The 12,830-nt window shown below is 34.6% G+C and overlaps 1 protein-coding gene and 1 pseudogene across 1 annotated transcript in view; one reads left to right on the top strand and one right to left on the bottom strand.

The window, feature by feature from the left end:
- LOC133877409 (RNA-dependent RNA polymerase 1-like) overlaps nt 1-12,830 on the top strand; it is a 133,074-nt gene that overhangs the window by 36,153 nt on the left and 84,091 nt on the right. The window lies entirely within an intron of this gene.
- LOC133858707 (RNA-dependent RNA polymerase 1-like) lies at nt 5,423-10,762 on the bottom strand (annotated as a pseudogene).

Genomic DNA, 12,830 nt, shown 5'->3' on the forward strand with positions numbered 1-12,830 from the left:
TTAATTTCATGTTTTGTCCTATGTGGTTTCATTAAGTATTACAAATGGTACCTCGGTTTTCAATTATATACCCTATGTGGTTTTATAAATTTCATGATGTACCCCCTGTGATTTCAATAACTATCATAAATGGTACACTGATTTTTTATTTTAAGGCTTTTTTTAAAAATAAATAAATAAATAAATTTGTAGTGGTGGCTGGCCACATGGGGGTGGCCGGCCACCTCCATTTGGCTTGGGGTTGGTTTGCCCCCCCCCCCCCCCCCCCCCCCCCCTATAGGCGAAAACCCAATTTTTCTTTTTTCACTTTGGCCCTTGGCCACCCCCAAAACTGGCATTAAGCCACCCCTAGAATTTTTATTTTTTATTTTTTATTTTTTAAAAGTCCTTAAAGTTAAAAAATAAAAAATAGTAGCCACGTCAGCGTTGACGTTGCATCTAGGGACATGTGTCGCACAGGTACGCCGACACATGTATAATGACATGATCAGACGTTAGTTTTGGACGGAAAAATAGACGGAGGTACCATTTCCGTATTTTCTCATAGAACATGTACCTCATTTGAACAAAAATGAAAACTCATGACGGAAAAAATAAAGTTTTGAAACCACAAAGGTGTGTAAGGTATTTAACCCTAAAGATTATTTTTTAGAGGGGGCTTTTTTGTCTTTCAATTTTTTGGGTACCTAGCGAGTTTACTTTTTGGCCATTGTTGGCTTTCACATGAACCAGATTTTTTGTGATTTTTTTGATAATTCATATTTTATTTATTTTATTTTATTTTTTACACCAACACGATTTCTTTTACCAAATGCATCAACAAATCACGCATTTTGTTTCCCGTTGTTTCTATATAACTATATTCATCGTTTTGCTTTCTACTTTTTTTCCTCACAAATGCACCGAAGTTTTCATTGTTCAACTGCTTAGAAAGGAAAGGATTTGACATATGATTTGTCTCAACTCTTCGACATCCCTTTATCAAACTACTTATATAATTCCAAAAAGATTATAATATCCGATGTCTTTAGGTCAGAACTAGATCTTTTGCTTCTCTGAAAAATAAAAAATTATTGATCGCAATATTATATCTATCAAGATAAGCATAAATCTTGGTTAATAATTTTTTTTTTACTTGCTTAAATGTTTTCATTCACATTTTTTAGGTAATTCTGACTTTTAATATATGTTGGGTACCATTTATCAAATAAAAACATGCATGTTTGAATGTTTATATGTAATAACAAGGGAGTTACTTTTGATTTATTGTAATAAACCAGCCTTACTTTTAAGATATATATATATATATATATATATATATATATATATATATATATATATATATATATATATATATATATTATTAATGTTTGAAGTTCATTATTCACGTCCTATGCAGGAAAATGCATTTATGTTGTAAGTAGTTGAATCAATTTTTCTTTCTCTGAGCGAACCAAACTTTTAGTTAATTAAACATTATTCAAAAATTTTGCCACCCATAATTAATTTTCGTGAAATATAGTAAGAGCCTCTGAAATATGGGGTGGTGCTGGTTAGATGTGGAGTAGGACTAAGGCTGGTTAATTTGACTTAGAGCACTCCCATCAGTTTCCCTACCATTTTCCCTATATTTAGGGAACAAAACTAATTTTTACTTCCCTATAAAAAAACAACCCATAATAGATTCTCTAAATTTTCCATATATCAATTAAATACTATTTCCTTATCTTCTTTTATTATTTTTTCTCTTTCTTATTTTATTTCTTTTTTCTATTTTCTTTTTTTCTCTCTTCCTCTCTCTCGTCTTCTCCAGAAACTTTCCCAAACCCCTCCTCTCTCGCCTCTGCCACCCTCACCCTCCACGGCCTCCTCAATCCTCTCCCCAAAACCCTCTATCTTCAACCATAGCAACCTTAATTCCTTGCCTTTCACCGGGCCGCATCGAGGGCGACACCGTCGATTTCCGCCGGGCCGTGAAGGATGGGGCGCGCCGCAAGAGCAAGAAGCTCGCCGAGTCCTGCTGCTACCGCCTCCGCAGAACTTCACCGACGACGAGCTCCAGCAGATCGGCCTCGGCCACACCGCGCTAGGTCGACGCAGTAGAAGTTGAGGGTGCGATTCTGGTGGCTTGAGGTTCGAACTTCCGGTGAAACAAGAAGAAATTTCCGGCAGAATTCTGGACATTTCAAACTGTGAAATTTCGGTGAAATTCCGAACCCTCTGGGTTTTCTTTTTTGTTTTTTTTTTTCTTTTGATTGTTCTGGCAGTTGGAATTTGGGGATTTTGTGTGTGATTAAAAGGTGGTTATTTGTTTGTTTGGTGAGAAAGTAAGCATGTGGTGTTGGAAAATGGTTTCCGACAGACCAACGCAAGAAGGGGGAAGGAGAGACGAGAGAGAGGAGAGAGCCGTTTTTTTTTTTTTTTTTTAATTAAAATAATAGGTTGGGAAGCAACAGTGCTTCCCAAAAAACCCAAAATTAGGGTAGCTGCTGGAGGTTAGATTTTGGTGTTTTTTGTGATATTTTCCCTAAACATAGGGAAGGGAACCATTTTGAGGAACTTGATGGGAGTGCTCTAGAGCACTTTCAATGGCTTATGTATATCTCCATCTAAAATAGCTAATCAAAATTCATTTTATCTAGTTTAGCTAATGGGTTTTAAAAGCCACCATACATCCGATTATTTATTCTTAACTCTATATTTTTTATTTTTTATTACTTTTTGGGGTAATTACTTTTTTCCCCCATCAACTACCAGCCATTGTCAATATGGCCCCATAAACTGACACCTCGACCAAAAGAGAGCATCTAACTACCAACTTTACATACTTTGCCCTATTCCGTCAGTTTAATTCATAAAAAGACTTCAATACCCTAACTCAAATTCAAAAATGACATAAATGCCCTCAACTTTTTTAAACATATTTATTTTAATATTTTTTTATTAATTACTGTTGGAGGGCATTTTGGTCTTTAAACCAAAATTAACGCCCAAAAATGGAATATTCCGTCCAAGTTAACGGGATTCCTTGACGGAGGAGGGAAAAGTATGTAAAGTTGGTAGTTAGATGCTCTCTTTTGGTCGAGGTGTCAGTTCATGAGGGTATGTTGACAATGGCTGGTAGTTGATGGGGGAAAAGGTAATTACCCCTTACTTTTTTCATTATCGTATTTTTTGACTGTCCCTTTTTTTTTTTTTTTTTCAAACGGTCATGTTTGTCAAACGGTTGTTTTTGTTAAAACGGTCATTTTTCCAACACAAATTTTTCAACGGTAATTTTTTCTCAAACAACCATTTTTCTAATAGTCATATTTTTAACAGTCTTTCTGTTAAATCTGTCATTTTTCTAACGCAATAATTTTTATAGAAAAAAAAACATGGACAGTATGGAGACTGGGAGAGGACGAAAAAAAAAAAGAAGGCCATGTGACCAGATAACCAAATGTCAAAACCTTTTGTGCATTAGAAAATCAAAGAGAAAAACCAACACGCACCAAGAACAAATGTTCACACTTAATCCACCGTATGCACTTCCTACATTCACTCCTGGAAATTGAAACAGGAAAACAGGGTTGACAAAACATTATTGAGCAAGAGAGACAGAAAACAAGAGAGAGAGAGAGAGAGAGAGAGAGAGAGAGAGAGAGAGAGAGAGAGGGAGAGAGAGAAAAGATGAGGGAAAGAAAAGAGAACTCGACACACAGATGATTCATAAAGAGAGACGCAGAGACGAGAGAAAGAAGCGGGAGAGAAGAAAAGGGAAAGGAAAAAAAAAATACAACTTTCCGTCTTTTTCACCTTTTTCGCCTGGAGAAACAATAATTAAAAAAAAAAAAAGTAACCATATGTGAATAGTGCAACTCTACATATAGCGTTGCACTGTTCACGGATCTAAGGAAAATGTATTCTAGCTTTTGATTAATAATCCAATGGAGTGGGCTTTTAACATTTTGTTTAACTATTCTAGCTTAAAGTTACAAATAGCTAACCTATTGGGAATGCTCTTAGCTAAGACTTTGATGCCTTAGATTATCTTCAAGTCATGTTTTGATGAAGTCACATTTCTAATCTCTCTCTCTTTCTCTAAATTGTCTTCATGAATTATTGAAAAAACTTCTATTGGTGAACATTCTTCTCTCTTGTTCAGTTGGATTTCTTTATTACTAATTTCTCTTATAATTATTCGTTAGTGGTTGAGTTCAAATTGTGTGGCAGTACTATTTGGATTTTGATTTTTGGTTAGCATTAGACCATCTTTAACAACTCTCTTGTGTATAATAATTTTTTTTTTTATTCTCCTTATCATAAATAAATGTATTATTCATTTTTTTTTTACAGGTTCAAATTAAGTTTTAAGTCTCCAATTGTTATCGGCCATATCATCTTCATTCCCTTTGTTACCTATTAAGGTAATTTTACTTAATCTATTTTGCACTTACCTTATTATTGTGCTATTTAATTTCAAAAATTTTCCTTACTACACATGCCAGCATATTTCTTTCTCCATTTTCAATGTATTTTTAATTATGTTAAGTATCTTTCGATCAGTAATGCATAAATTTTCTCATGCTGCATATTATTTGTATGGGTTTATATTGACTTGGAAAATGCCTATAGTATCTTTTCAGTTGATTAATAAAACATCAAACATTCTCCATAAACCAAAAGAACTTGTAGATACACATCCATGCAATATGTTAGTTTCTACATCAATTGAACCAAGTAAGTTTATATATATACAACAATAATACCTTGTTGAATTACTTTAAGTGGGGTATTATAGGCATTTTTAAAAATGGGCTCATATTATAAATGGTCGGTTTGCTTAAACTTCTTGAGCAGTGGACTTACACATCTACCTATTAAATTGTGATAAGTTTACAGATGCTCCAGGTGAAGATGAGGACAAAGACCTATATACATGTCTTGGATTTTGTAGTTGAGGCTTACTGGAAGCTGCCTCTTACTTTTGAGATAGACTGACTTTCACTTATCAATTTGTAGCATATTTTGATGTGTCGTTTGTGGCACCTTTTGATAAACAGTAATAGATTTGTATATTAAGGTTTGTAATAACAATAATAATGTTTATTTAAATTCAGGGTTTAATTAGAATCTCTTGTATATTTTATTGAGATGGGTTGTGATGTCATATGAAGAAAAGAAAAATTTATTCATAATTATTTTCACTACAATATTTTCTGATCGATGTAATATCATGTAGTAGTGTCGTGTGGAAACTCTAGATGTTTTCCACTTGTTAATAAGTTGGGGCATTACAAATAAGGTAATAGATAAAGCATTATGTTGAAGAATAAGATAACAAGAAACAAACCACACATGTATTTTTACAACTTATTTTGACCCCAAACATCTGTTTGGAGCATTTATATCTTGGTTTTTGAAAAACATATACCAATGACGGTAAGAAAATGTAAAATAGTAGCCAAATCTAAACTGTTTCCATGATCACACACTTAGGTTACTGAGACTAGAATGTTTTTGACATGTGATGCTAAAATTCTTCGTCCAAATGCAATCCATAACTGAAATGATGCTCCAGAGATGACATACGTGAAGCTGCCTTTCTTTTGATCTGGATAAGCTTGTCCCATATGCACCATGGAAAACTAAGGAAATGAGATCTATCCATTCCCTCATTGTAGCGATCCCAATGATTATAATGATATGTAACATGATACCAGGCTGATGCTTTTGCATACACAATATGAGAGTCAGAATCTGAGTCACTAAAACCCTTGTTGAACCGTGTCCTAGCTTCCATTCTTAAGGACTTCACTGCAGAATTAACTTCTTCCATATCCCTCCTCTTGTTGAAACATTTTGACATTTTTAAGATGTTGCCATTGAGTATTTCAGCTTCTGTTTCGATCCCTTAATAGTCCATTAAATTTCCCAACTTGGAATCATATTCACTTTTGTAGTCAAAAGCATCGCTGATGTATTCCTCAAAGCCATCTACTTCCATGTCGGGATCATAATATTGCTTTGCTACTTCCCTGGTGAAGAGATTTATAGGGCTAGTGCACGATGCAATGTCTTTCACTTGTCGAAAAAGCTTTCCGATCACAGATTGTGATTCATAGGTGGGTTTATCATGCTTTTCCATGAAATCTGGATACTTTTTGGGACGCAGACTATATGGTATTTCGACTACCTCACCAGTTTTTGGGGAGTCAACAGCAATTGAGTGTAGCTTTGCAAGCTCAATACATTTTTTACTCATTGCCTTATGAGGCTCCTTATCAGCAAAGACTTTGTGGGCATTATCAATGATTCCTAAATTGTCAGTGATTATGTAATTGAGGAAATACTCCTGAACTTCCTGTAGCACATAAATAACATGCTTTATTATGTAAGGTATAGAAGGAATTTGTTGCAAACGGGATGGATAGATATGAAAGAGAATGATAATCTTAGGGAAAAAAAAAAGGTTATTAAAAAGTTTCTTATAAATATCTGAGAAGGCCTTTGCATAAGCAAACTTCATCGAAACAAAAAGGTAAAAATTGTTTTTGTGTTTTGAGTTTTGAGTTGCTTTTTAAAAGCCTTTCAATGAATCCTACTTAAAGTATTCTTCTGTGCGCATAAAGATGCATGTTTTCGGCTAATTTGTTCAATTTTTATTGAAGAACAAAAAAAATTAAGATTTCTAAAATTACATGTCAAAAGCAGTTTCTTTGTGTATTTAACAAAATGCATAATTGACTTTTAACAAATGCAAAATCTAGGGTAACAGAGGATAGATGAAGATGTGTTCTCTCTTAAAGTGGTTTCAAACAAATGTGTAGATATTGTTTAGGAAGAGCTAACATGCCTTACTTTTACATTGGAAAAAGAACGTATGGATTTCAAAGATGCGATTAAGTAGTGCCTCTATTGTAACATCATGATCGACTTGCATAATTGGTGCTGCGTTGTAATCCATTGGATCAATTTGTCGAGGAGGAATAAGATCGGGGTCCCAACAGACAAAGTATGTATCTCCATCCAAATCGTTCCCCGAACATTCATTCGGATGAGGTCTGATACAATTACTAGATTAAGTTAGTCAACAGTGTATACCTAGATAATGTTGTATACAACTTTGTGGTGTGTTGCCAAGATAAGAGAACAAATAAGACAAAGAAAGCAACTTTCCACTATGCAAGTGCAAGTTGAAATTTCATATCTATAAATTACATAACATATCATATTAGATCTGTATAAATTTGTATGCATAAATGTATATATACAGATCCGTAGCATATCCTGAATTTTATGCTACTCTTGGATTATGTGTAAACTCAATCTATCTGTGTATGTTTTTGTCTTTTTGGGTGTGTATGCACATATTAATAGGATTTCATGCTTTAGAAGTATCTATTATGGGATATCACTGTCTTACCTCTTTCCCTTTTGTGGAAAAACAACACAGTCCACCATGTGCTGCAAAGCTGGCACATTAACAGCCCTTAGAACACGCACATCTCTTGGATATAGACATGAGTTTTTAGCAACAACTACCTTGCCCTCAAAAATAAAATTATTTAGGTCCGAACTGGTAGCACTAAACTTGAGCGGCGAATCATTTCCGAGTTGCCTCCTGAAACAAGAAATTTGCACAAATACTTGACCATAATTCAATTTCCTGGTTTCGTCAAGACATCCCATCATATTTCTTCCATTTGGAACATATATCCTTGTTTTCTGCCGCAAGTCCATCAATGTCAATGCACGTAATACTTGTAGCATCATCGAAAGAAATGGTTCTTCATCTGGCTTGTAACCACAAGTTAGCATTTCCTTTAGAATCTTTGGTATCTCTCCTGGGAAAATAAACTCCAGTGCCTCTTGTGCGCTCAACGAATCTGTTAATATAGCATTCAGTTGATCTACTATCTCATTCTGCTTCTTTTCGAAAACTTGATCACTAACCCCGAGGTAAGACAAAAGAGTGATAATTTGGTGATTGAGAAAACAAGGCTGATACTTGCTCCATGCCAAAACATCGAGGGATGTGTTCTCTGAATTGTACTTACACATGCTGTTTCTCAGTGACAGCTTAATCGATGATGTTGGATCAACAGCAACAACACCTTTAAACCCACCATATCGAATTTGAAATGCAGATGGAATCGAACCTCTGCAGCCACATTTTGAAGCCACTACGCGAGCCAATTCTACAGATATCTTCCCTATACCATCAGAGAAACAATATGTGATTCCCAGCCTTTTAGCTTCTACATCGGCTATCATCTCAATTTCGTGCCTGCCAACGTGCATAGTTTCCCTGGAGGAGCTAAAAGATTGACCTAGTCTGGCACCGTATTTTGGCACATTCCTTATTTCACTAAAATCACCCATCCATTCCCTGATGCTTGCTGCAGTAAGACCTGTTCTTGAAGCAAACATCCAAAGAGAATTTTCGCGTAATTGACTGTTTGAATAGGCAAGAAACTCAAACTTCTTATCACCAATAGCTATGCCATTTCTTAGAATGGAAAGCAGCCTCTCATAAATGCTAGTTTGCTTGTCCTCATTTGCAGCAGGAGATAAAACTGTCGAATGCAGTTTATCCAAGTCCTCATCAACAAAAGAAACGCGAATAAAATTATCAATATCTTGAGGATAATTGCGTAAGACACGATTGGATAGGCTCACCTTTGGACCACGGAAATATACTTTAGATGGAGTTATTTGAACCCTGTGTACATATACCAACCCATCATCTAAAGATATAGCAGGAGGCGTTGGAAGACGCCTATCCGTGGCGTATCTTTTATACTGCTCACGAAGCCATTTTACAGGCTCATAGCAGCAGTCTTTTAAATGATACAATTTTTCCATGGCACTTTCTATATACTCAAGTTTTATTCTCTTAGGATCGACCAACCGGCAAAAATTGATATCAATTGCAGGCCCAAGAAGACACCCATTCTGAACCAAGGAGTTGATCTTGAACAAGATTTTATATGGCAAGTTGAAGTCCGGGGGTGGATTCACAAGGGGGACAAGACCTGAATTGCAAGAGAAGTTAGACCCTTCCTGAAAAACAAATTGGCCTTCATTTTCTTCGTAATGGACAAAATTGACAGGAAATTTTTGAAAACCGACCCTCTTGTGGAAGCTCCAAACATAGAGCAGAAGATTGGCCAATGCCACACGATGGAGTGAAATCAACTTCCCGGAGCCATTGATAACCATTAGCACAAGCGACGTTTTTCTTATGAATCCTAGGAGCACAAAGTAACTGGCAATAGAAAGACGAATTTGTCAAGAAAAATACAAACTTTTTGGTGTCACATAAATCAGAGCAACTTCTACCTATTCAAAAGAAGATAAGACGCATTCCCAATAGCATTGAAAAGAATTATTTCAAAGCAATGAAGTTGTACAAAGTTGACATGTTATCATGAACAAGTAGAGATGCGATCATGTGAAAACAGAAATTTCATTCATTCTTTGGCTTGTCTTCGGGATGCTCTTCCCACCAAGGAAAGGATGAGTCTTTGTGGGTATGGAGGCAATCTTCTCTGCCCTTTCTGTTATAGCTGCTTGGAGAGTAGAGACCACCTGTTTCTCTTGTAGCTTCAGTGGTAGGGTGTGGAAAAGGGTGATTGATGCCTGTTTTATTCGTTACCCCAAGCAGGCTTGGGAGGACATTGCAGAGTGGAGTTCGTCTACTCTTAAAGGAAAAAGTCATTGGACTACCCTTTGCAGACTTTGTTCTAGTATATCATATATGGAGGCAATCTTCTCTGATTTACTGCATGAGAATGTTCCCCGTTTTGAGGAACAAATTATAGCTCAAATCAGGTGGGAGGTGAAGACAAAGATTTTGGCTAGTAGCAGCTCCAAAGATACGGTTTTTAATTAGAGGCTTATTCAGGAATGGAATCTGTATAGCGTGGGGTAGGTTTTGTGTAAATGTATTGTTTTTCCCTGTTTTGCTCTTGAGCTTGGCTCTTGTTAGTTGGCAGGGTTGTTTTTTCCCCTGCTTGGGGGTTGTATCCAGTTTTGACTGGAGAGTTTGTACGGTTTTGAGTTTGGTATAAAATGTTTTAGTTCATCCAAAAAAAAGAAATTTCATTCATGTATCTAATGAAATTTGTAAATGAACAAGCTATAGAATTGAATATATCTGGGTGGATCAGATCCAAGTAAAGATCTAATGTGTTAGAAATGAAAAGAAAAGGGTTTGTAGTCACATCTTAACTGAAGTATTCAGATGACTAGTACAAGTTAACATACACAAGCTCACAAACACAAAGAGCAAGTTACAAGTAACAATAACCATAACTAACAGAGAAACATCATTACCAACTCGATGCCTTTGTGCACCAGCAATATGTAATGAACAAATTCACAACTAGCAAGGCAACACTCCACTCATGGAAACTCAGGCAACGGCTACATCCTCAACAAGGCAAGAATCTCAACCACAGTAGAAATGTTGTTAGCAGTTAAGCAACAAACCTGAATGAGTAGAAACTTTGTAGCTTGGCCACGTGGTCGATGCAGCTTAATCTGCCAAATGCTGTCAAAGGAGAGTTCAAGCTTGTGTTCTTTAGAGAGATAAGAAAGAAAGAAAAACAACTTTCTCCTTTCCAAATCAAAACTGATAGAAACATGTTCCTGTTTCCAGAGCACAAAAAATGTTTCTTTCGAAATCTGATATCCAAAGTGTAACGCTGTGATATCCATGATAATTATACGAGAATTTCAGCACTTTCTTTCACCTCCAGTAGTTGCAAATCCTTAGCACCTTGAAGAAATGATTGAAAGCTAACTGTTATTCCAACCCAGAATAGTTATATATACAAAAGGGAAAGCCCAAGTGTAAGTAAAAGAAATGAAATGAGAAAAAGAAGCATCACCTGAAAGCAAAGCACAGAGAAAGAACTGCTGCTGCTGCTGCATGTGAAAGAATTAAGCTAATCTCTCACACCATTGGCTGTACAAAAGAATCTCTCTCTCTCTCTCTCTCTCTCTCTCTTTCTTAATTGGTTTATACTTTTTGACTAAAAGCTTCAAAAAACTTAGGAAATAAGTCGAGGGAATGACAACAACGTTGTTTCTTGTCATTCATGTTTTCTAATTCCGAATTTCTTTACTAGATTCCTCCCTCAAAGTCTTGTCTTTCCAAATGTTGCCTTACTTTTAAAATAAACATTGAAATTTAGATAATTATTATTAGATTTTGATTAAACGGTAATTTTAAAAGTCATGTGACATTTAAGAGGAGATAAAAAAGACAATAATCCTTCTTACAGCATTACTCGTACAAAAATCCTCTTCATTATCCATTTTCTGGTCAAAATTTAAAATAAGTACATAATATCACATTAATAATATTTTTTTAAAAGACATTAGTGTAATCATCATGTACATAATTAGCTGTACTAATTTTAAATCTTAATCAAAATCATGTACCTCTAACTTTCTTTAAATTCTGATCACAAACTATATGCAATTTATTTTATTCAAAATGGAGAGGATAATGATGCAGACCAATCCTATATAAAGTCTCACAGAAACTAACAAAAGAGAGGGAGTGCTTTTGCTCCCCATGATGGGAAATTCCTCTTGACCAAAGCAAGATGGAGAATAGTGTAAATTGAAAACTTGCACACAAAGGAGATCAAGATTGATCTATTTGTTTATTTTATTTTTTTTATATTTTTTTAAAAAAAGAACAAAGAAAAAAAAAAGGAGATGAACACTTAATTAGATGCGTCCAATCACATGGATTGGCCAAGACTACATCACATCACCAATCACATGGATTTTCAATTGGAGTGGAAAAAAAATTATTCAGAACTTTAAGCAATGCCCATATGAATTGTACATCATCAACAACCATTATCTCATTTAATATTTCTTTATGTGCATAAAAGATACTAGAAAAAAAAATCTGCTTTCTTCTCTCTCTTTTTTTTTTTAAAAAAAATTAATATTGTCATGGAAAAGAGGAATCTGCTTTCTTCTCTTTGCGTGAAAATAATATAGGACTATAAAGAACATTAGAAGCTTGATAATGAGCAGAACTAAGACTGTTCTGATAGAATATTATACCAACAGAAGCAAAGAATTGAAGATTGAATGTGAACTTAGGAAGAAAGAAAATAACAAATATAAAAGAGAAAGACTCTAATTGTCCCAAATAAGCAACTAGAGAAATAATTTTGAAAAACTGAACTTTAATTGATATTTCAAAACTAAATTCAAAATAATGGAGACATGCCTTTACATAGGCTAAGTTTGAGTACTTTCCAAGCAAAATAATTAGAGAAAAAAAATTCAAAAAAATTCATAAACTTGGAGACAAAGCAAAATACTTATAGAGAAAGTAAAAAATATTATTTTAAAGATAATCTTCTAATATATATTACGCACAATTCTATACATTTTTGTGCAGTTCTTCTTTATTAAGATATTCCAATATTATTAATTCAGTATCAGCTGACAACTCAGCTACTAATTCAAACTCAAGCTTACACCTTGAGTTCAAAGGGGGATATTAGATTTATTCTGAATATTTGCTGGATATATTCTAATATTATATTTTCTAGTCCGGGTCAATTTTTGTTTTCTTGTATAAGTCGATTTATGTTTAATTGTATAGATCGATTTATTCAACTATGAATATGGACCTATGTATTGTAAATAAGATGGAGAATAGTGTAAATTGAAAACTTGCACACCAAGGAGATCAAGATTGATCTATTTGTTTATTTATTTTTTTATATTTTTTTTTAAAAAGAAAAAAAGAAAAGGAGATGAACACTTAATTAGATGTGTCCATCAATTGGCCAAGACTACATCAC

This window comes from Alnus glutinosa, chromosome 1, assembly GCF_958979055.1.
Source record: "Alnus glutinosa chromosome 1, dhAlnGlut1.1, whole genome shotgun sequence".
NCBI classification, from domain to species: Eukaryota; Viridiplantae; Streptophyta; class Magnoliopsida; order Fagales; family Betulaceae; genus Alnus; species Alnus glutinosa.